This window comes from Camellia sinensis, chromosome 2 (assembly GCF_055761805.1).
Source record: "Camellia sinensis isolate YWXY chromosome 2, ASM5576180v1, whole genome shotgun sequence".
Classification (NCBI taxonomy): Eukaryota; Viridiplantae; Streptophyta; class Magnoliopsida; order Ericales; family Theaceae; genus Camellia; species Camellia sinensis.
In genome coordinates this window covers 180,048,917-180,071,125 of record NC_138962.1, presented here as the reverse complement: position 1 = coordinate 180,071,125, position 22,209 = coordinate 180,048,917, and positions in this window count along the sequence as shown.

The window sequence follows — 22,209 nt, the reverse complement described above, 5'->3', positions numbered from 1 at the left end:
AAGTTGTAAAAAAATTATCGTTTAATGCGTTTACAACCTACGCAATAGACATATCGTAGTTGGAAAATTATTTACAACATGCAAAAAAAGGAAGTCATAAAAGTGAGAAACTATGACTTGTATTTATTGTATGTCATTGATATAAAACCGTAAAAACCCATTTTTATTGCCACTATATCATTGTTGGACCACCTACTTTAAAAAATTCGCCAAAAAGTGGCAAGTAGTGGCTAATGCCAGCAACTGATCGTGGTGGTGATATGAATAAATAGACAAATTAAGTTGACAGATAGGTACATAAGGACAAATAGAGAGATGATGCTTAGAAAGATAGGTGAATAGTGAATAAATTGACTGATAGGTAAAAGTAATATAATATTTTTAATTATTATCTTTTTAAAATTATAACTCCCGTCCTCTGGTAAATTACCAACATGTGTTAATATTTGGGCTTAATTCCCATTAAATCATATTAATTCATCGCTAAAAGTCAGTCTTATCATAATGGTCGCTAAAAAAAGACTTTTGTGATGATTTTTGAATTTGTCGTTAAAAATTGACAATTAGTAAAATTTTTCTGTGAAATTTTTTTAAACTATCGCTAAAATTTAGAATTAGTGAATTTTTTTGACGAATTTTTTAAATTGTCGCTGAAAACTAACAATTAGTAACGTTTGTTATTAGTATTTGAAGAAAAACGTTGCTAATTATCAAATGACCTATGGGGCAATAAATCAATCTATTGAAACCTACACATAAGTCCTATATTAAAGTGTTTTGAGATATGTAAAAATATATTGAGATTCATTCTCTCACTTGTCTGAAAGAGGAATTCCCACTTCTACATAGGTTGGTAGTTAATAAGGGAGAGTCCTTAAATTCAATGCTGACAAGGAATGACGTTGTAGGAGAGTGGGTGTTTCAGTTCAAAAAGGAGCTATATGATTGGGAAAGGGTGGAGGTTACTAGAATGTTAGCCCTTTTAGAGGCAACTCCTGCAATCAAGTCAGAGACAGAAGATAAACTGGTTTGGACTACCTCAAAAATAGGTATTTTTACAATTTTATTTTTGTATAATTTTCTGACAGTTGGGTTTGGCACACCTCTTTCATCTAGTAAATTGGTATGGGTGAAGTACATTCCCCCCTCTCCCCCCATAGAATCCAATTTTTTGGTTGGCTAGCATGGAAAGGCAGACTAAAAACAGTAGATTTTCTCCTACGAATGGTGTAATGCCCTCAAAATAAACCCATAATCATCCAACAATAGCATGCTTAAACGTAAGAGAATAACGCATAAATATATTCCATCAGAGTAGTCCTTACAAAATGTATTACATGTTGACATCAAAAGTAAATGCCCTATGGGCTTACAACTTTCCAAGTCAATACTTGGTTACAAAAAGAGAGTACTAACTCTATACAAAGAAAGCCCTTGGCTTGATATACATGTAATACAACAAAACAACAAAAGAATCCAATAGCCTCAAGCCTCCTAAGCTACGTCCTTGGAGGTGGCATGCTACCTGTACCTAAAAATAATGTCCCATATAGGGTGAGCCACAGCCCAGTAGAAATATATTAAACCAACTATAAAATGACTAAAATGATAGCATTCGATAGATGGTTCACACTTATACTCCAACTCATGTCATATCACATTTTCCGTTTTTTACTCAACTTTAAGTTTGAAAACAAGGCTCAGAACCTTGCCAAGCAATTTAATGAGGTTACATCTCATTACTAAAATAGTTTCGCAATTCATGATGGATACACATTTTGGTGCTGTATCAATAACACATAAAACCACTTCCATACTTCACAAATGGTACACATTTTAGTACTGTATCCATATAACAAAAACACTTCCATACTTCACATATGATACACATTGTAGTGCTGTATCAATGGAAAATAACTTCCGGTTTAGAGATCCATCCCCTATCTTCCCCTAAACCGTAGAGTACATCCCCTATCTCCTCCCACACAACATAGTGCATATAAACAATTATCATACACACAATCAATCAATACATAAGGTTTATGTATTATTCCAACCGTCATATTCGATGGCACATTCCATTGATTTTAGTTTGCCTAATCATCATGCATTGTCTACAACAATCAAGACTATCCTCCACCGATAGCCCAAAGCAATTATCTCTAAACAGGAAATAAATGCATCAAATGGATAACATATCAATATTTGTCTAGGTGAGCGATAAATTAATCCAACTCCACCCTTTAATCCCATACCTTTCCAATTTGAATATTTCCTATTCAATTTCTCATTTCCCAAAATTAATTATACAAATTAATTTATCAACAATTAGGGTTTTTTCCCATAATTACAACACCAACCCTAAGGTTCCATTTTCATCAATAATTCAACACTGAGTCCATTTTCCAATGTATTGCATACATAAAGGTTTATATGTTTGAAACCCCATCTTTTGAAAAATTACACAATGACCCCAAACTTTCACAAAATTACCCAATGACCCCAACATATCAAAATGCCAAAATTCAAAGACAAAGCTCATAAGATGGAGTAGGATATCCCTACCTCGAAGTTAGAGCTCAAATGGAGAAGAAGAAATACAAAGTGCTCAAACTCAACAATTTCTTGAATCAAAACATAGCCATCGACGATCAACACACTTTTTGCAAAGACAACAAGGTAGTGAGACACTCTAGCTAGATCAAACCCTAGAGAGAAGGGAGATTCTAGAGAGAGGAGCTCTCAAAATCGATTTTGGAAAAGTAAGAGAGAGAGAGGAAGTGTAAAAAGTGATTCAAAAATGCCCAGCTGCCAACTGATATACGTATGACCCGCTCGAGCGAAGAATAGAACGCTCGAGCATCAAGCACAAAAATCTAGACACGCTCGAGCGCAAGAAGGCCCGCTCGAGCTCCAAGACACAAGAATAAAAATCATCCGCTCGAGCACGAAAACCAGTCCGCTCGAGCGTAGATTTTCCCCTCCCAGAACTTTGACAGACAAAGCACTACCTGCTCAAGCGCCAATATACCCGCTCGAGCGTAAAGAAACCCGCTCGAGCGTGAAAAACACACCTGCAGAAGTTTTGCAGAGGCACAAAATACTAGGAGTGTGTAAATCTCGCGCGAGCGCAAGAAGGCCCGCTCGAGCGGACAACCAAAAACCAAACTCTGCTCGAGCGCAGAATGACCCGCTCGATCGTAACATCAAAAACCTGGGCAACTACACTTTAGACCAAAACTCAACCTACCTATTCGAAATACGCCCAACACATCCTAAAACTCAAACATATAGAATTAAAGGATGATAACAAGGTGTACAACCACTAACTCCACAGAACCAAAGTCCGGAGTACAACAAATACAGAAAGGGAAAACCGGGATCGCTATAACCTTCTCCCCTTAAAGAATTTCGTCCCCCAAATTAAATACCAGTTTTTCAAAAAAAACAAGATCTTCTCAATTCCCAACATTATTACAATGCGAAATTTAACAACTCGACCCATTACCGGTCATCTCATCTCTTTTCAAGAAGCAATTTACAACATTTTCCACAACATGCATTATAGTTATGCATTCCTTGAAATTTCACAAATTTCAATACCACATTCCACAATTCTATATCATATTCAATATTCATGATATATTTCCATTTCTACAATACATTCAACATATACAATGTTACATTAAACTTCCATTTTAAGGCAAGTTCCAAAACATAATTCCATAAACCAAAACATATACCATGTTTTACAACTTAAGACATATATAATGCTCTTAAAGTTCAACAATATTATAAAATCTCAATACATGATTATACATCAACAAACAAGTCCGGATAATTCTCACGGACATCTGCCTCACGTTCCGAAGTGGCTTCCTCCACTCCGTGATGTTTCCACAAAACCTTTACCAAGGGAAAGGTCTTGCCTCGCAAGACTTGATCCCGCCTATCCAAGACTCGAACCGGTCTTTCCTCATACGAGGCATCCTCATCTACCTCTAAGTTGGTCCAATCCAACACGTGTGAGGGATCCGGCTTGTACTTCCGAAGCATACTAACGTGAAATACATCATGAACCCCAGACAACTGCGGTGGCAAAGCCAAACGGTAAGCAACCTCCCCAATCCTCTCAAGGATCTCAAAGGGACCAATAAACCGAAGGCATAACTTCCCACTCTTCCCAAACCTCATCAGACCTCGCCTAGGTGATATTTTCAGAAAAACATGATCACTAGTCTCAAAAGCCAAAGGCCTCCTCCTACGGTTGACATAACTCTTTTGGCGACTCTGGGCTGTAACAAGCCTCCTACAGATAAGCTCAACTTTCTCCATCGTTTCCCTCACCAACTCCGGGCCCAACAAAGGTGCATCACCCACCTCAGCCCAACAAACTAGAGACCTACACGGTCAGCCATACAAGGCCTCAAACGGTGCCATACCGATACTCGACTGAAAGCTGTTGTTGTAGGCAAACTCCACCAAGGGCAAGTGTCTCTCCCACGTCCCACTAAAGTCAAGGACACAACCTTGAAGCATATCCTCAAAGATCTGAATAGTACGCTCGGACTGCTCGTCAGTCTAAGGGTGATAAGCCGTACTAAAGGTCAACTTAGTGCCCAAGGCACTCTGCAAACTCTGCCACAGCCTAGTAGTAAAACGAGGGTCTCTATCTGAGACGATCGTCACTGGGACCCCGTGCAACCTCACTATGTCCCTGAATATACAAGTCGAGGAGATGATCTACCGAATCTCTCACGCGCATAGGGATAAAGTGCGCCGACTTAGTCAACCGGTCTACAACCACCCAAATAGCATCACTACCCCACTGAGTCCTCGGAAGACCTACAACAAAGTCCATAGTAACATGCTCCCACTTCCACTTCTACTCGGCAATAGGCAAGGGTTGTAACAAACTCGCTGGCCTCTGATACTCGGCCTTCACTTGCTGACAAGTAAGGCACTTAGAAACGAAAACTGCCACATCCTTCTTCATACCCCGCCACCAAAACTGGCGACCCAAATCACGATACATCTTAGTGCCTCCCGGATGCACCGCAAGGCGTGAATGGTGAAACTCTCGAAGTACCTCCTCTCGATAAGACTCCGGCACAAACAAACGGTCTCGGTATCTCACTCAGGTCGGGATACACCGTCAAACCCTTCTCAACCTTCCCACTGGAGATCTTCTCTCGGAGGGATCCTACCTCAAGGTCACCTCTTTGTGCCTCTAACACTCAAGTCACAAGTATAGGCTGCGCAACAACAGAAAACAAGGCCGCAGCCTCAACGGATTCGCCCAGAAGTAAATCAAACTCGCCAAGTGCACCCAACATCTCCCACTCCCGGATGGCTATACAAGCTACATCACTAATGGATTTCCTGCTAAGGGCATCGGCCACTACATTGGCCTTTCCCGGGTGATAGTGCAACTTAAAGTCGCAGTCCTCAATGAACTCCATCCACCTTCTCTGCCTCAAATTCAAGTCCCTCTGTGTCAACAGGTACTTCAAACTCTTATGGTCCGAGAACACCTCGAACCTCTCACCATAAAGGTAGTGCCTCCAAATCTTCAAGGCAAATATCACTGTTGCTAACTCAAGGTCATGTGTAGGGTAATTCTTCTCGTGTATTTTCAATTGACGTGAGCCATAGGCAACCACTTTCCCCTCTTGCATCAACACGCAACCCAAACCCTCTCGTGAGGCATCACAATAAACTGCATGACCCAAACCTCTCTCCAGAATAATCAAAACTGGAGCGGTGGTTAATCTAACTTTCAACTCTTTGAACGACTTTTCACAAGTCTCACTCTATACAAACTTGACCCCTTTCCGCGTCAATCTAGTCAACGGCGAAGCTAGCCTGGAGAAATCTTTCACAAACCTGCGGTAATACCTAGCTAATCCCAAAAAACTGCGGATCTCAAAAACACTCTTAGGCTGTGCCCAATCTTGCACTGCCTCTACCTTGGATGTATCAACAGACACCCCTTCCCCGGATACCACATGGCCTAAGAACTTGACTTCCCCTAGCCAGAACTCACACTTCCCAAACTTGGCATACAGCCTATGGGCTCTAAGCAATTCAAGCACCACTCTAAAGTATTTCTCGTGCTCCTCTTTAGAAGGCGAATAAATCAGAATGTCGTCCACGAAGACGACCACAAAGCGATCTAAGAATTCTCGGAAGATCCAGTTCATCAAGTCCATAAAGACCGCCGGTGCATTGGTGAGCCCAAATGGCATCACCAGAAACTCATAGTGGCCATACCGCGTACGGAATGCTGTCTTTGGAATATCCTCCTCCCTGACCCTCAATTGGTGGTAACCCGATCTCAAGTCTATCTTAGAGAAACAACGGGAACCCTTCAACTGGTCAAACAAATCATCTATACGGGGCATAGGGTACTTATTCTTGACCATAGCCCGATTCAATTTCCGGTAGTCGATACAAAGTCTCAAGGCACCATCTTTATTTTTAGCAAAGAGGGCCGGTGCTCCCTATGGCGAAACACTAGGGCGAATAAAGCCCTTATCCAGCAACTCCTGGAGCTGAATCTTCAACTCACTCAACTCGGCAAAACGATAAGGTGCCATAGAAATCAGCGCCGTGCCGGGCACTAAATCAATAGAGAACTCTATCTCTCGGTGAGGTGGCAAACTAACGAGATCCTCGGAAAAAACATCCAAATACTCACAAATCACCCTCGGCAATACAACCTGGGTCTCATCACACTCACCTCTCATAAGGCTAGCAAGATGACCACGAAGCTCACTCCGCCCTCGCGAATCATATACCGGTGGCAACACACTACCAACCCGATCTCCCAAGAAATGGAAACACTCCGCTCGGGGTACATACTGTGACCCTCTGGCGGTAGCAATCAATAACAGCCCGGTATGACGATAGCCAATTCATACCCAAAATAACATCAAAACCCTTCATGGGCATAACTACAAAAGGAAATGGAAGCCTGCGATCGGCGACCTCTATATCACAATCTCTACATCCTTGTTTCAAAATCAATTCACCCCCAACAGGTGATACAACACATATAGGACATGCTAACTGTGCCAACTCCAATTCCAAAACAGATACAAATGCAGCAGATACAAAGGAATGAGATGCACTCGTATTAATCAGCACACTAGCAACCAAGTTGCAAAACAGAAAAGTACCTCGCACAACAGATGGAACCGGTACTAGGTCTTGCGCGGTAACAGCATACACGCACCCAATAGGCCCCTGATCCACCTGCTCACCCCTTGGAGCATACGACTACTGCACAGACTGGGACGACGAAGCTCCCGGATTGGCCCTCGAAGCCTGCACAGACTGAGCTGGCTGAAAACCCTACGTCTGCCTAGAACTAGACGCTCCCGAAGTGGCACTCAATTGTGGGCAAAACCTCTTCAGGTGCCCAGGCTGAACACACTGATAGCAAGACAAAGACTGGCCTCTGCCCTGACTCTGGCCCTGAGGTCGAGCCGAAGAAGAAGCAGCTCGCTGACCTCCTCCCCTCTGTGGGCAAACCGAAGCTTTGTGGCCCAGCTGACCACACTTGTAACAAGTGAAATCTCCCTGATTGCCTCTCCCCGAGCCTGCACTCGGCACTGGAAAAGTCGATCTAGTAACACCACCCTGAGATTGCTGAGGGTTAGAACCCCTATGTCTCCTACCATCACCCTGACCATCCTGACTCCTCTTCGAGCCTTTCTGCCTTTCCTCCTCTTCTTGCATCATGATCTCCATATGGGCTACAGCATCAACCAGGCGCCCATAATCTCGGGTCATAGAACCCCCAACTCTCATCTTGAGGCCGTGCCTCAACTTCTTCTCAAACTCGATGCAACGGCGTTCCTCGGACGCCACAAGTTCAGGTGCAAACCTGGACAAACTAATAAAAGCAGCCTCAAACTCGGCCACAGACAAACTCAGCTGCTTGAGTTGGCAAAACTGTTCTCTCAACTTCTCCCTGACTGCTGGAGACAAATACTTCTCCTGGAAAGCCTCTACAAAAGCCTCCCACGTGCCACAAATACGGCCCCTCATGTATTTCCACCACTGACCCGCACCCCCTTTAAGCTGGAAAGATGCCAAGGTCACTTTCAATGCTCCGTCCTCGATGCCAAGCATCTCGAACGTCTTACTCATTTGCTCTAACCACTCGTCAGCCTTCAGTGGCTCCTTCGGATCCCCAATAAACTCGTCTGGATTAGACCGGAAGAACTCCCTCTTCAAGAAGGAAAGCCCTGCATCAACAACCGAGGCCTACACTGGATTCTCAGCTCTGACAATACCCATAGACTCCCTCAAATTATCGGCTATCCCACGGGCTAAAGCGCCCATAGCCTCCTGACCTGCTAGCTCGGCCACATTGGCCTGGCCAACCCCCTCCTGCTGCGCCGGATTATCATCTGGTAAAGGTATCTCCTGCCTACCATGCCTACCACGTCTACCTCCTCGTCCTCGTCCTGACATCCTAATAAAGGTAACGAAGAACGTTAGCACATTCACAAATGCGCCGAAGCTATAACACTCACGTCCTAATACATGGACAATTTTAATTCACTCCACGTAAACACATAAACACATAAGCACTTACGAATTTCATTTTCGGACAATGATAGTCCCGAGGCGTTACTAGAGTTCCGGTTAGAAACAGCATTGATCAAGTGCTTTTCCAACAAGACTTACAGAAACCCAAGGATCCAATCAACATCCTAGAAACTAAATCCCATACCCAAGTAGTCACATAAACATGTTATCAAATAGACACATACTGTCACACATAAGTCTCTAACAAGCGAGACAAACCCATTGTGATACTAATCACTTTTCACATACCCAAAGTATTCAAACCCAGTACGCTCTGATATCAAGTTGTAACGCCCTCAAAATAAACCCATAATCATCCAACAATAGCATGCTTAAACGTAAGAGAATAAGGCATAAATATATTTCATCAGAGTAGTCCTTACAAAATGTATTACATGTTGACATAAAAGGTAAATGCCCTATGGGCTTACAACTTTCCAAGTCAACACTTGGTTACAAAAAGAGAGTACTAACTCTATACAAAGAAAGCCCTTGGCTTGATATACATTTAATACAACAAAACAACAAAAGAATCCAATAGCCTCAAGCCTCCTAAGCTACGTCCTTAGAGGTGGCATGCTACCTGTACCTAAAAATAATGTCCCATATAGGGTGAGTCACAGCCTAGTAGAAATATATTAAACCAACTATAAACAATGACTAAAATGATAGCGTTGGATAGATGGTTCACACTTATACTCCAACTCATGTCATCACATTTTCCGTTTCTTACTCAACTTTAAGTTTGAAAACAAGGCTCAGAACCTAGCCGAGCAATTTAATGAGGTTACATCTCATTACTAAAATACTTTCGCAATTCATGATGGATACACATTTTGGTGCTGTATCAATAACACATAAAACCACTTCCATACTTCACAAATGGTACAAATTTTAGTGATGTATCCATATAACAAAAACACTTCCATACTTCATATATGATACACATTATAGTGCTGTATCAATGGAAAACAACTTCCGATTTAGAGGTCCATCCCCTATCTTCCCCTAAACCGTGGAGTACATCCCCTATCTCCTTACACACAACATAGTGCATATAAACAATTATCATACACACAATCAATCAATACATAAGGTTAATGTATTATTCCAACCGTCATATTCGATGGCACATTCCATTGATTAGTTTTAGTTTGCCTAATCATCATGCATTGTCTACAACAATCAAGACTATCTTCCACCGATAGCCCAAAGCAGTTATCTCTAAACAGGAAATAAATGCATCAAATGGATAACATATCAACATTTGTCTAGGTGAGCGATAAATTAATTCAACTCCACCCTTTAATCCCATACCTTTCCAATTTGAATATTTCCTATTCAATTTCTCATTTCCCAAAATTAATTATACAAATTAATTTATCAACAATTAGGGTTTTTTCCCATAATTACAACACCAACCCTAAGGTTCTATTTTCATCAATAATTCAACACCGAGTCCATTTTCCAATGTATTGCATACATAAAGGTTTATATGTTTGAAACCCCATCTTTTGAAAAATTACACAATGACCCCAAACTTTCACAAAATTACCCAATGACCCCAACATATCAAAATGCCAAAATTCAAAGACAAAGCTCATAAGATAGAGTAGGATATCCCTACCTCGAAGTTAGAGCTCAAATGGAGAAGATGAAGAAATACAAAGTGCTCCAACTCAATAATTTCTCGGATCAAAACGTAGCCATCGACGATCAACACACTTTTTGCAAAGATAACAAGGTAGTGGGACACTCTAGCTAGATCAAACCCTAGAGAGAAGGGAGATTCTAGAGAGAGGAGCTCTCAAAATCGATTTTGGGAAAGTAAGAGAGAGAGAGGAAGTGTAAAAAGTGATTCAAAAATGCCCAGCTGCCAACTGATATACGTATGACCCACTCGAGCGGAGAATAGAACGCTCGAGCGTCAAGCACAAAAATCTGGACACGCTCGAGCGCAAGAAAGCCCGCTCGAGCTCCAAGACACAAGAATAAAAATCATTCGCTCGAGCGCGAAAACTAGTCCGCTCGAGCGTAGATTTTCCCCTCCCAGAACTTTGACAGACAAAGCACTACCCGCTCAAGCGCCAATATACCCGCTCGAGCGCGACCTGCTCGAGCGTAAAGAAACCCGCTCGAGCGTGAAAAACACACTTGCAGAAGTTTTGCAGAGGCACGAAATATTAGGAGTGTGTAAACCTCGCTCGAGCGCAAGAAGGCCTGCTCGAGCGGACAACCAAAAACCAAATCTGCTCGAGCGCAGAATGACCCGCTCGAGCGTAACACCAAAAACCTGGACAACTACACTTGAGACCAAAACTCAACCTACCTGTTCGAAATACGGCCAACACATCCTGAAACTCAAACATATGGAATTAAAGAATGTAACAAGGTATACAACCATTAACTCCGCGGAACCAAAGTTCGGAGTACAACAAATACAGAAAGGGAAAACTGGGATCGCTAGAAATGGTGTTCTTAATGCTAATGAATCAACCCTTTGTATTTTTTTCCAAAGCTGAGGGTGAGTCACTTAATCATGTGTTATTGTATTGCTCAGTTGCTTAGAGAGTTCAGTCAGAGTTTTTTTTTTTTTTTTTTTCCTTGAAGGTTTTGGTCAGAGATGTTAAAGTGGTAGGATGTGCAACATGCATTACCAAACTCAGTGGAGACCCTCCTTAACTGGTGGGTAGGGAAAAGTCTCAGCAATAATGAGAGAATGATGTGAAAAACATTACCTATTACTATGTTGTGGTCTCTATGAGAACATCGAAATAAGTGCATTTTCAGGGCTATTAACCCAAATGTGGCAGGTTTATGTGATCCGATAAAAGTTAAGATTGCACTTTGGTTCTAAGTAGTGTTTAAGGAACATTACTTCACGATTCATGATTTTCTTTTCAACATGAGGCAAATCAGAAATTGTATAAATAAAGGTAGGAGGCTTGTGGTTTGAGGTAACAAGTCTTTGCCAGTGTTGACTATTGGGCGTTGTTTACTATCCTATGTGATGCCTGGGTATATAACCCACCTCGTTTTCCTTTAATTGTGATTATCTTGCTCATGTTAAGAGTGTCGGGATTTAATCTGAGGTCTTGTCGACCTTTTGAGTTCATTGTTCTGGAAACTTCCCTCGGATCCTCGTCTTTATTTCATTCTAGAGTTGTGTTCTGCTTGTTTCGAAAAGCATGAAATTGAATCAGGGGTGTCTCGGGTTCAGCTAGTGCAATTTCTAGGTGGAGGCAAGACCATACATGTAGGGCTTGGACCACACGTGCGGAAGTGAGACCGCACGTGCTGGAGATGAGGTCGCACATGTGGTGAGGTGAGGTCGTCGATGGTTCAACACTGCTTTAGATGCACAGGCGGAGGGTAGGTGCGGAAAGTGAACCGCACGTGCGGGAGAGAGTGACGCACATACAGAAGGTATGCGCCACACATGCGGAAATGGTACCGCATGCGCAGGAATGCGATGTGTCCGAAAATTTTCTCTTTTTCTTTTCTTCGGATGAGCACCCACCTCATTTTTCTCTCATCTCTCTCTCTCTAAAACATATTTCTCCTCATTCTCTCTACATTACTCTCACCAAAACACATTAATCCTTTGATTTCTCCAAATCCATTAGAGCTTTGACCTTGGTTCCTTCATTAAAGTTGGAGAACTCCTCAAGGGCTACGTTTTGTGCGGTGGATATCAGATTTCAACACAGTCAAATTTGGGGGTTTTCTTCTCTCTTCTTCTCCAAAGCTTGAGGTAGGGATTCTCTTAAATTTATATATACATTTTTGCAAATTTATGTTGATTGTGGAACTTCTTCTTGTAGTAATGAAACTTGATTTTTGGCTCATGAGTTCTTAATGATTTTAAAAATGGGTTTTCTCAATGTTTTTAAAAAAAACTCTTGAGGATATGAACTATATTGTTAAGAAGGAATGTTGTCTTGGAAAAGTCCTTTCAAAAATGAGGAAAAAACCTAGTTTTGTGAAAACCCTAGAGATAGTGGATTTTTTTGGGAAAATGGTAAGTGAAATTTATGCTTGTCCAGTATTATGATGAATATATGATTGAGAAATTCCTATAATTGTGTATGAGGAGGAAATTCCATGGAAGAACGAGAAATGGTTGATATTGAAGCTGTATAGCTTATTTTTGGTTGGTCTTGAAATGACCAAGTGGAAAAATAGATATTAACATGTGGAGAAAGCATATAATGTGGTATTATTATTTATCTCTCGGTAGATTTATTTGTGAAATTATCTTGAGAAGAAGTATGGAGATTTTTATCACAATGGTAGGTTATGTGGTGGAAATTGAAAATGGAAACATATTATAATGCATTGATACATGTTGCATTGGCGTTCCATTTCATTTGGTTGTTATGACTATCGAATTGAAATTTGAAAACTATTGCATTGAGAAAGAAATTGTTTTGTGAAACAAGAACATATTGAATTGTAGTTTGGTATTGGTTAAGTTGGCCGAGTGTCCATGGTGAAAGACCGAAAACACGTGTGGAGAAGATACCACGTGTCTTTTGGTGAGAGACCGGTAAAGTGGAGATTGATAGCGCTTGTTATGCCTACTTGCAGACACCAACCTAGAGATTACCTAAGTCGTATTTATCACCCCTTTGAAAATTACATTGAATTTGTTAGATCATTGTGTCGTCAAATTGGCATTATGCACAAGATTTTCCAAAAGGCAAAAGTATGTATTTTGAGCATGACATGGCATTTGCATTAATCTCATAAGATTATGTAAAAATGTATATATTTTGTTAAGAATTTCCTACTGGGTTTTATGCTCACCCTAGTGGATTTTGTACAAGGAAAGATGTAGTGATTGCACCAAATTGAAGGCGTGAAGTGTTTTGAGGGCATATGGCTTTTGTTTTGTTGTTGTTTTGGATAAGCCAAGGGCTTAAAATGTATGGGTTTCGATAACCATTTTTGTGTAATCGAGCATAAGCCTTGGAACTTGTAGCCTTGAGAGCATTTATTTGTAGTTGACTTGTGGTGCCACATGTTACAGATTTATATTTCTGTAATGTTGAATGTATAGTTGCATATGAAACACTTTTGATAAATATCCAGAATGAATTGAGTACACATCTTAGAGATTTAATGACAATGTAGTGGATGAAACATTATGTTATATATATATATATATGTTATAGGAGTTACTGCTTTTGGATTAAGATCGTGTTGATAGATAAATATGAATCCTTCTTATGTAAATTATTTTGGGAGCGCTACATTCTATGTTTTTGTTTTGGCTGGTTATTGTCTTATCAACTTGGTTTGGTGCTAACATATGATTGTGCTAGTTAGATAATGCCAACCTAGTTGAGATTGTCTAATTTTGCTATGATGCTCTTTGCATCTTCCGTCTTCTGTCATTTACAATTGAATTTTTTAGTGACTTTTTTTTATTGTATTTAGTGATTTTTTATTTTTTAAAAAAATTAAATTTTTACTAGAGGAGCCTCCCAAAAAAATGAACATGCTACATCTCCCTGATTTTTCTCCCACAAACTCTTCTTAATGATGTGTCAAACAATTTTGAAAGGAGAGATAAGAGTTTGAAGAGAATTGATCAGTTAGTATTATTTGCTATGGCATTGGGCGAGGGTGGGGGAAAATTTGAGGGATAGAGCTTTACAAAAAACTAAAAGGAAAAAGTAAAAAATAGTGGACTTCTTCTTTTATTTTTTTGGATTTTTTCATTTTTTAAAATTATTCTACACTAGACAATTGAAAAAGTAAAAAATTTTGACACAAATTTTAAAAAAACAAAAATTACTAAAGATAAAAAAAATGGAAAAAAAATGTGATACTAGTATTGTCTTCACAAATATTTACAAATTCATAAAAAAAAATTTATAACTTTAATTATTTAAAATAAATAAAATTTACCACTAATTTGTTTTTTTTAATAAAAAAAATACAATTTTCCCAAATTTCTTTTGCTTGATTCATACATTAATGTGTTATTTATTTATTTTTTAAAAAATAGTTACCAAAATCACTAATTTTGTATTAGACCTAGATCATCAGATCCACAGGGTTGCACCCAAGTGGAACAACATAAGCATATATACCTTACATGGTGAATTCTAGCCCTCCTTTGGCATAAGAATTTTTTTTTTAAGGTGGTGGGCTAATTTAATTACAAAAATATAAAATAAGTTAAATGGTCAATAAGATAAACTATTATATTTAAATCATAATTATTTCACATTTTCTCTCATAAAAAATTTAAAAAAGAAAAAGAAAAAAAGAAGTCAAAAAACCAAATCCAAATGAACTTTTAACCCTAACTAAAATAATATATACAAAAAAAAAAAAAAGAAGCCAACCCACTCCCCCCAAAGGAAGTTTACAATCCTCACCTTTCATCATAAGTCATCTTAATTATGTCATTTTTTTTTGGTTATGATTAAATGTTTTTTTTAATTATTCTCTTCCTTCTCTTCACCTAATTTTCCCCAGGTAAATTGCACTTTTTCATTGGTTCTTATTGTTTGTATTTTATCTGGTTTTATTTCCTTATGTCAATTTGGAATTGCAATTCAATCCGTGAGTTCTCAGCTTGAAATCTATAGGAGTAATTTTTTTCTCGAGAAAGATTTTTATTTGTATGATTTTCCTCAGAAACAAACGGGTGTTTTAACTTTAACTGAGCCGACTCACAGAATTTATGAACTTCATGAGATGAGAGTAATGTGTGGGTGTTGATTTCCGACCACACAACCAAACGGGAAACTCAGTTGGAGAGCACTGGCAAAATAGATTAAGCTCGAACAACCTGGCACAGAAAGAAAAGAATTCGACTGTGGTTCGTCCACCCGGGGGCACTCCGACGATCAAGTCAATAATCGAATATCTCTCAAAGATAGCAAACTGTGCTTAACTCACAAGAATAACTTACCACTCACAGTATATTACACATACCTGAGACCCACGGGAGTGCCTTGCTTTTATAGCCAACACTGACATGTTCCCTGTAGAAGCCTCACTTCAGTGGACTCAGGCTCAATGTCTATCCTAGACCCTCAGCCAGATAGAGATAAACTCCCTAAGAGTTTTATCTCTATCCAAACTGAGATTCTCTCATGTTCTAGGACTCTTGTCCCTTATCTGATTATCTCAGATTTCGGTGTCTCCGTAGATAACCTCGGCCTAGCCAAGGTCACCTCGGCATCATGAGCAAGCCATGTGGCACCTCGACTGACACTTCGACGTCATCTTGGCCACGTGTTATCATTCACAAAATATGCCCCCACAACTACCCCCTAGGTTCTATTACCTCGGCAACCTGAGATGATGGAACCTATATCGTTTCTTTCTGAAGAACGTCGACTGAAATTCACTCTTTTCTTCGTCTAAGATCATGACTTGTCGGTTTCAAGTACTCAGGACTCAACTGCCCATCTCTATCAATGACCAAGAACCAAGAACCAAGTTTTTCGAGTTCCTTAACCCAAGATCGTTCCATTAGCCGAGGTTTTCACATCATTAAATTGAGAACTCCAAGAGTTTTATCTGCGCATGAGCTGTCACAAACGGTTTTCTCAACCATTTCCTCCACACGTCCGTTCCTCATTGGTCCGTACCTGACACGCGTTATCAAGATGCGTTGCTTCTACACACGCCACCTGACAAACACGTCGTCTAAAGCATTTCATTATGGTTTGCTGCCCTTTCGTGTTTTTGACAAAACTCTTTCTTCTCTCTCTGTCTTTTCACTTTTGTAATTCACAATTTTTTCCCTTGTCTCTCAGACTTTCTTTCTCTAACAATTCCAAATCTTCCATTGTTGCGTTCAAGAGCTCTCTGCAACTGCATTCTTCGTTTACCGCTGGCACACCACTCATCATTTGACTTTGATCATTTAGCTTGTCTGATTCCAGCATATCTCACTCCAGCTTCAATCGATAAGTCCTTCGATTCCTTTTTATTTTAACTTTAATTCTCCAATGTTGTTTACTATTCTTGGCCATGCTCATATGACTTCCTTTTGAGTTTTGCTATATGCTTCCCCTCATACCTATTTTTGTGAAATCTGTATATGCATTTGTAATTGTTCTCTATTGCTATCTTCGTGCTTTGGCCATCATTTCTTATTTCTTGAATCTGTTTGATGTAACACAATTTGTTCCTGAATTCAAGAATGTGCGTATTGCTTCTGACTCTTGCACACTGCTTTGCACATACTCACTTATTGTTCTGTAAATTTATGATTTTCTTAATTCTTGAATCTCCGTTATGTTCTGGATTTCTAAATCATGCTCTTTTTTCTGTTTATCTTGTTGTATTTCTAGATTTTTGCCTTCGATTCCTATTTCTATAGTTTCTAGGTTTAGGATTGGCTCTAGAACCTCGTTCTCTAGGAAAATCGACATGAATTCTCCTTAGATCTTCAAAAATCCTAAAACCAGTGCCTGTTTAGGTTTTAGTCAAGGTCTTTAAACCTGCATCAATCATTTTGTTGTCTAACCCCTTCTTGCCGAGATAATAGGTATGTTTAGGTGGAGGGTAGACACCCCAGAAAAGCTAAAGCATTTTAGGTGAGAGTTCTCGATCCCAGCCGATGTCCATTTGAGGTTAGTTGGAGAGGAAGACTCTATCATGCCTGATAGAGACTCCATGCCCTTTCCGGTTGTTACATTTATTGAATGTGGATTTCGGTTTCCCCTAAACACTCTCTTCCGAGAAATCCTTCATTATTACAAACTTAATCCCATGCAGCTTGCCATAAACTCATATAAGGTTATCAATGGCATAATCAAACTAGCACACCGAGAAAAAGCTAGCATTACATTGGCTGACATCCAATTATGTTACACAATGTGTGGCCTTAAGTATAAGAAAGGCTACATATACTACTTTAAGCCCAGATCCACCGCCTTCAAACTAATAGACAACCTCTTAGACTCCAACAAGGGTGCTGGAGATGATTACTTCATCGTCTCGGGTAACTGGGAGTTTGCTCCCGATGACAATCTTCATCTTTATCCTCTGCGCCGAGCAGTTTTTAAAGAGGGTAATGGTAAAACTTAGTTATCACATTGTAATTCCATTTGGTTAAGGCTTGCCAACTCATTCATATATTCTAATGTTTGCTCTTTATTTTTTGTAGTTCTTCCTCAACCAGCCAAGGGATTTTGGTTACGTTCCCAGCGGAGATCTAAAGAAACTCTTGGATCGTCTTGTGCAGAAACGAAAAGCCCCTCTTCTGTTGAATTACATACCAACATACAAATCGGCTTTGCCCGACGTCCCTCAGAGAAGTCAAACTCCACCATCTGCTTCAACCCCTCTAGTTACTTCTTCACCAAGAGCTAATCAGGCTTCCGCTTCTGATCTAGTTGAGTTACCGTCAACCTCTGCCTCCTAACTTATCCCAATATCCCAACGTCAACATCGTCCCCAGCAAACGTACCAACAGGCAGAACTCGTAACTACAAACATCAAGATTCTGAGGAGTCAGCCTATGATCTAGCGAACCCACCAACAGCCTTGCCAGTAATTCATTTCGGTACCAAAGTTACCCTCACTGCTACTGCCGAAGACACGGGCCGAAAGTCGTTGTTGAGGACCTTTTGGCAGACTTGCCAGGAGTGGTCACTATTGTCTTTTCTTCACTATCTCAATCTCAACCCAAACAAAAACAAAAAAGGGTAAAGAGGGCTAAGGCAAAAGCCTCTACCACCCAAATTGAATATGAAGATACAGTACCAATCTCCAAACTCGCCGAAATCGAGAAAACAACCTTCCTTGCCAAAAAGAGGCCTACTGAGGCCGATCCAACTGATACGGCTCCGTCAAAGAAGCCGAGGTCCAAAGGGTGCATTTAAAGTCGATGAACCCTAGGCTCCTGCCATCACGATTGGGGACCAACCAATCAAGGCCGGCAACAGTGCCATTGACAATATCAAGGTCGGCGTTGCTCTTTCCACAGCCGTTCTTCTCCTAACTGATCTAAATTGTATGTTCGAGATCACGAGTATTAAAATTTTTCTTTAATGATGCAGCACTCCATTCTGGTAAGTCTTCAACTCTTGTCTTTTCTGGCTTTCTACTTCAAGTTCTCATACTTCAAAATTTTACTAACTTGTTCATTCATTTTCTTCTAGGCGATCGAGCATGCTTATTCCTTTGTAATGAAAGTCGAGGATTTGAAGAAAGAATTAGTCCACAAGACCAAAGAGGCTGCTGGCTTCCTTACCTCTTTAAATAACATCGAGGCCAAGATCAAAGTTCTGTTGGATCAGGCCAAGGCAGCTAGACAAGCCCAAGACCAGGCTGAGGAAAAAGTTGAGGCGGCCGAGGCTGTAGCTGAAGTACTAAAGTCTGAGATCAAGGATGCCGAAGCCAAAAATGTTGAGGTCAAGGTAGAGCTCTAAAAAGTACTGGCTACGAAGGAAGCCAAGATCAAGGCGACCGATGATAAAGCTTTCTCAGAGGGACAAGCTGCAGTCCGTGACGCGTACAAAGATCAAGTCAACCAAGCCTGTAATCGAGGCTTCTACCTCGGTTGGACTGCAACTCTCAACAAATTATTTGTCCCTATGGACTCCGACCTCCGAGATATCAGCCAACTCCAAGTGCCTTTCCATTCGACTTCCAAAGATTTAAACGGGGAGGTCGACGAGGAGGAAACCGACGCAAAGGATGCCGAAGAAAAGAATGGGGTCACTGTTGGGGCGAAGTCTCCAACATTGAATGATCAAGTCCTAGACTTGACTCATGATAGAGAAGACTTGGTTTCCAAGGCTGCCTCTCCTAAACAAGCAACTTCTGAGGTCGAGGTTAGTCTAGCCAAAAAAAGATTAGACCAAACATTTCTAGAAATTGACGCCGAGATAGTGGCGGAGAAGGAAGCCACATTGCCAACCGAGGCCAACACAACGCCAACAGCCAAGGTTGAACAATTTGAAACCGATGCCCACAATTCCAATGCTTAGGAATTTTGACTTTGAACTTTACTTTTGGATAGTTCATAATTTTCTGTAACTTTTGGACAAGTAATCCCTTTTTTCAAGCCGAAGTGTCTTTTTGTTTCTGAACAAGTTTTTCCCGAATGTATGCTTGCCTTCCTTTTCCCTAAGTGTTGAATGTTTTGCTTCATATATGCTTCACTGCTTTCCTTCTATGCCTTTCATGCTTTCATACTCAGAATATTTTTTGTATTTCTCCAAAGTACACCTTAACTTGTGTAATCACTTCGGGGTAAAGTACCTCGGATATGAATATTGATTGGTTGTCTCGGCCAACACTTGAAAACACCTCGGCTAACACTTAAAAAATATTTTGAATATATATTTTTTACAAGTGCTGTTTCTTTAAACTTATTCAGTCAAGTATTACTCCTTCATTTCCACTAACTGTCTTCTATCAAGACTTCACCCTTCCAACCTTGACAACCTGGTTGGTCACCTTGGGTAATATGTATCTCGGATACATCTTTCATAATTACCTCGGCTAACTCCAACTTGTAAATTTCTCTGAAATTTCAACAAGTGTTAAGCCCATTTTAACTTGTAAATTTTTCTAAAAAATTTTAACAAGTCCCAAGCTCTTAAGTTTATTTATCATTCCTGTTCTCTCTGCTCCCTAATGTGAACCTAAGTTCCACTTAAGTTCACATTATACGTTTATGGTCTATCACCGAAGTCAGATTCAAACAAAGACTAATTGAAGTGTTCACCCTTGGTTTCTTTGAAATAAACTTAGTTCCATTCTGAGTTTAACTCTGCCGACATGGCAAGTCTTGGTTAATTCAACTTAGTTCAACTCTATTATATGCAAGTATAATTCAACTCTGCCATATAATAAGTCTAAGTTATTCGTCATGTTTCATTCGGAAATATCGCCAACTTCGTTCAACTCTATTATATGCAAGTATAATTCAACTCTGCCATATAATAAGTCTAAGTTATTCGTCATCTGTTATTCGGAAACATCACCAACTTAGTTCAACTCTATTATATGCAAGTATAATTCAACTTTGCCATATAATAAGTCTAAGTTATTCGTCATGTTTCGTTTGGAAACATCGCCAAATTAGTTCAACTCTATTATATGCAAGTATAATTCAACTCTGCCATATAATAAGTCTAAATTACTCATCATGTTTCATTCAGAAACATCGTCATAGGATTAGTTAGTCTTATCGCACAAATTTTAAATTTAAAAATCAAACTAACGTTTTATTATTACTTCAGCTAATAAAATTATGACATAAACTTCGTAAAAATAAAAAACTAATGATAAAAAAACTTCAAGTTGCAAGTGTTCCAGGGTCCTAGCAACTCTTTGCCTTCAGTGTCTTCAAGCCGATATGCCCCATTGCAGGCAATCGAGATAATCCTATAAGGCCCCTCCCAGTTTGGGCTAAGTTTTCCCTCCCTAGGATCCTCCTTGTTGCCGACGACCTTTCTTAGGACTAGGTCCCCAACCTTAAACTCTCTTGGGTTGACCTTCTTGTTGTAAGTCCTAGCAAGTTGTTACTGGTATGCCCCTAGTTAAATTGCTGCTCTCTCTCTTTTCTCCTCCAGCAGGTCTAGATCTCGGGCCAGAAAGGCCTCATTAGTCCCATTCTCTACTTCCTAGATTCTGATCCCAGGGATACTGACTTCCAATGGGATAACTGCTTCAGTGCCATAAGCCATGGCAAATGGAGACTCCCCAGTTGATCTTCTCGACATAGTCCGATATGCCCAGAGTACACTGGGCAACTCTTCTACCCATTTTCCCTTTGCTGCTTCCAGCCTCTTTTTAATCCCATCCAAGATAGTCTTATTGGATATTTCTGCTTGACCATTGCTCTGAGAGAAACTTGGAGTAGAGTAGTAGTTTTTGATTTTATACTTTGCACAGAAGCTTTTGATTAGCTTACTGTCAAACTGTGTACTATTGTCTACTATTATTACCCTTGGAATCCCAAATCTAGTGATGATGTTCTTCCATATGAAGTTCTTCACATCAATATCTCGAATCTTCGTAAGGGATTCAGCTTCCACCCACTTCGTGAAGTAGTTAGTTGCTACCAGCAGAAACTTCCTTTGCCCAATTGCTTGGGGCAGTTGTCTAACAAGATCCATGCCCTACTGGGCAAATAGCCAAGGGTTGGGTATTGGGTTCAAATCTGCTGCTGGTTGATATATCAAAGGCGCAAACCTTTGGCACTTCTCACACTTTTTGAAGTTTTAACATCCTTCTACATGTAGGGCCACCAGTACCCCTAAGTAGTGGCCCTATGAGCAAGTGATTTGCCTCCAACATGGCTTCCATATACTCCTTCATGTATTTCATACAAGAAGTCTTCAATTTGGGAGGGATGCACACATCTCAAAAGGGGACCAATAAAGGATCTCTTGTAGAGATGGCCATCTGTTATTAGATTGAACCTGGCCTATTTTAACCTGGTCTTATATGCCTCTTTTTTGTTGTCTGGCAGCTTGCCATCCCTAAGGAACATCACTATTGTATCCATCAAACTTGGACCCATCTTCACACACATTGCTTCGTACTCTGTGATTAGTGGTTCCATACTTAGACCTGACAAATAATTAACCATTATTGTCCTTGTCTCCCCTGATT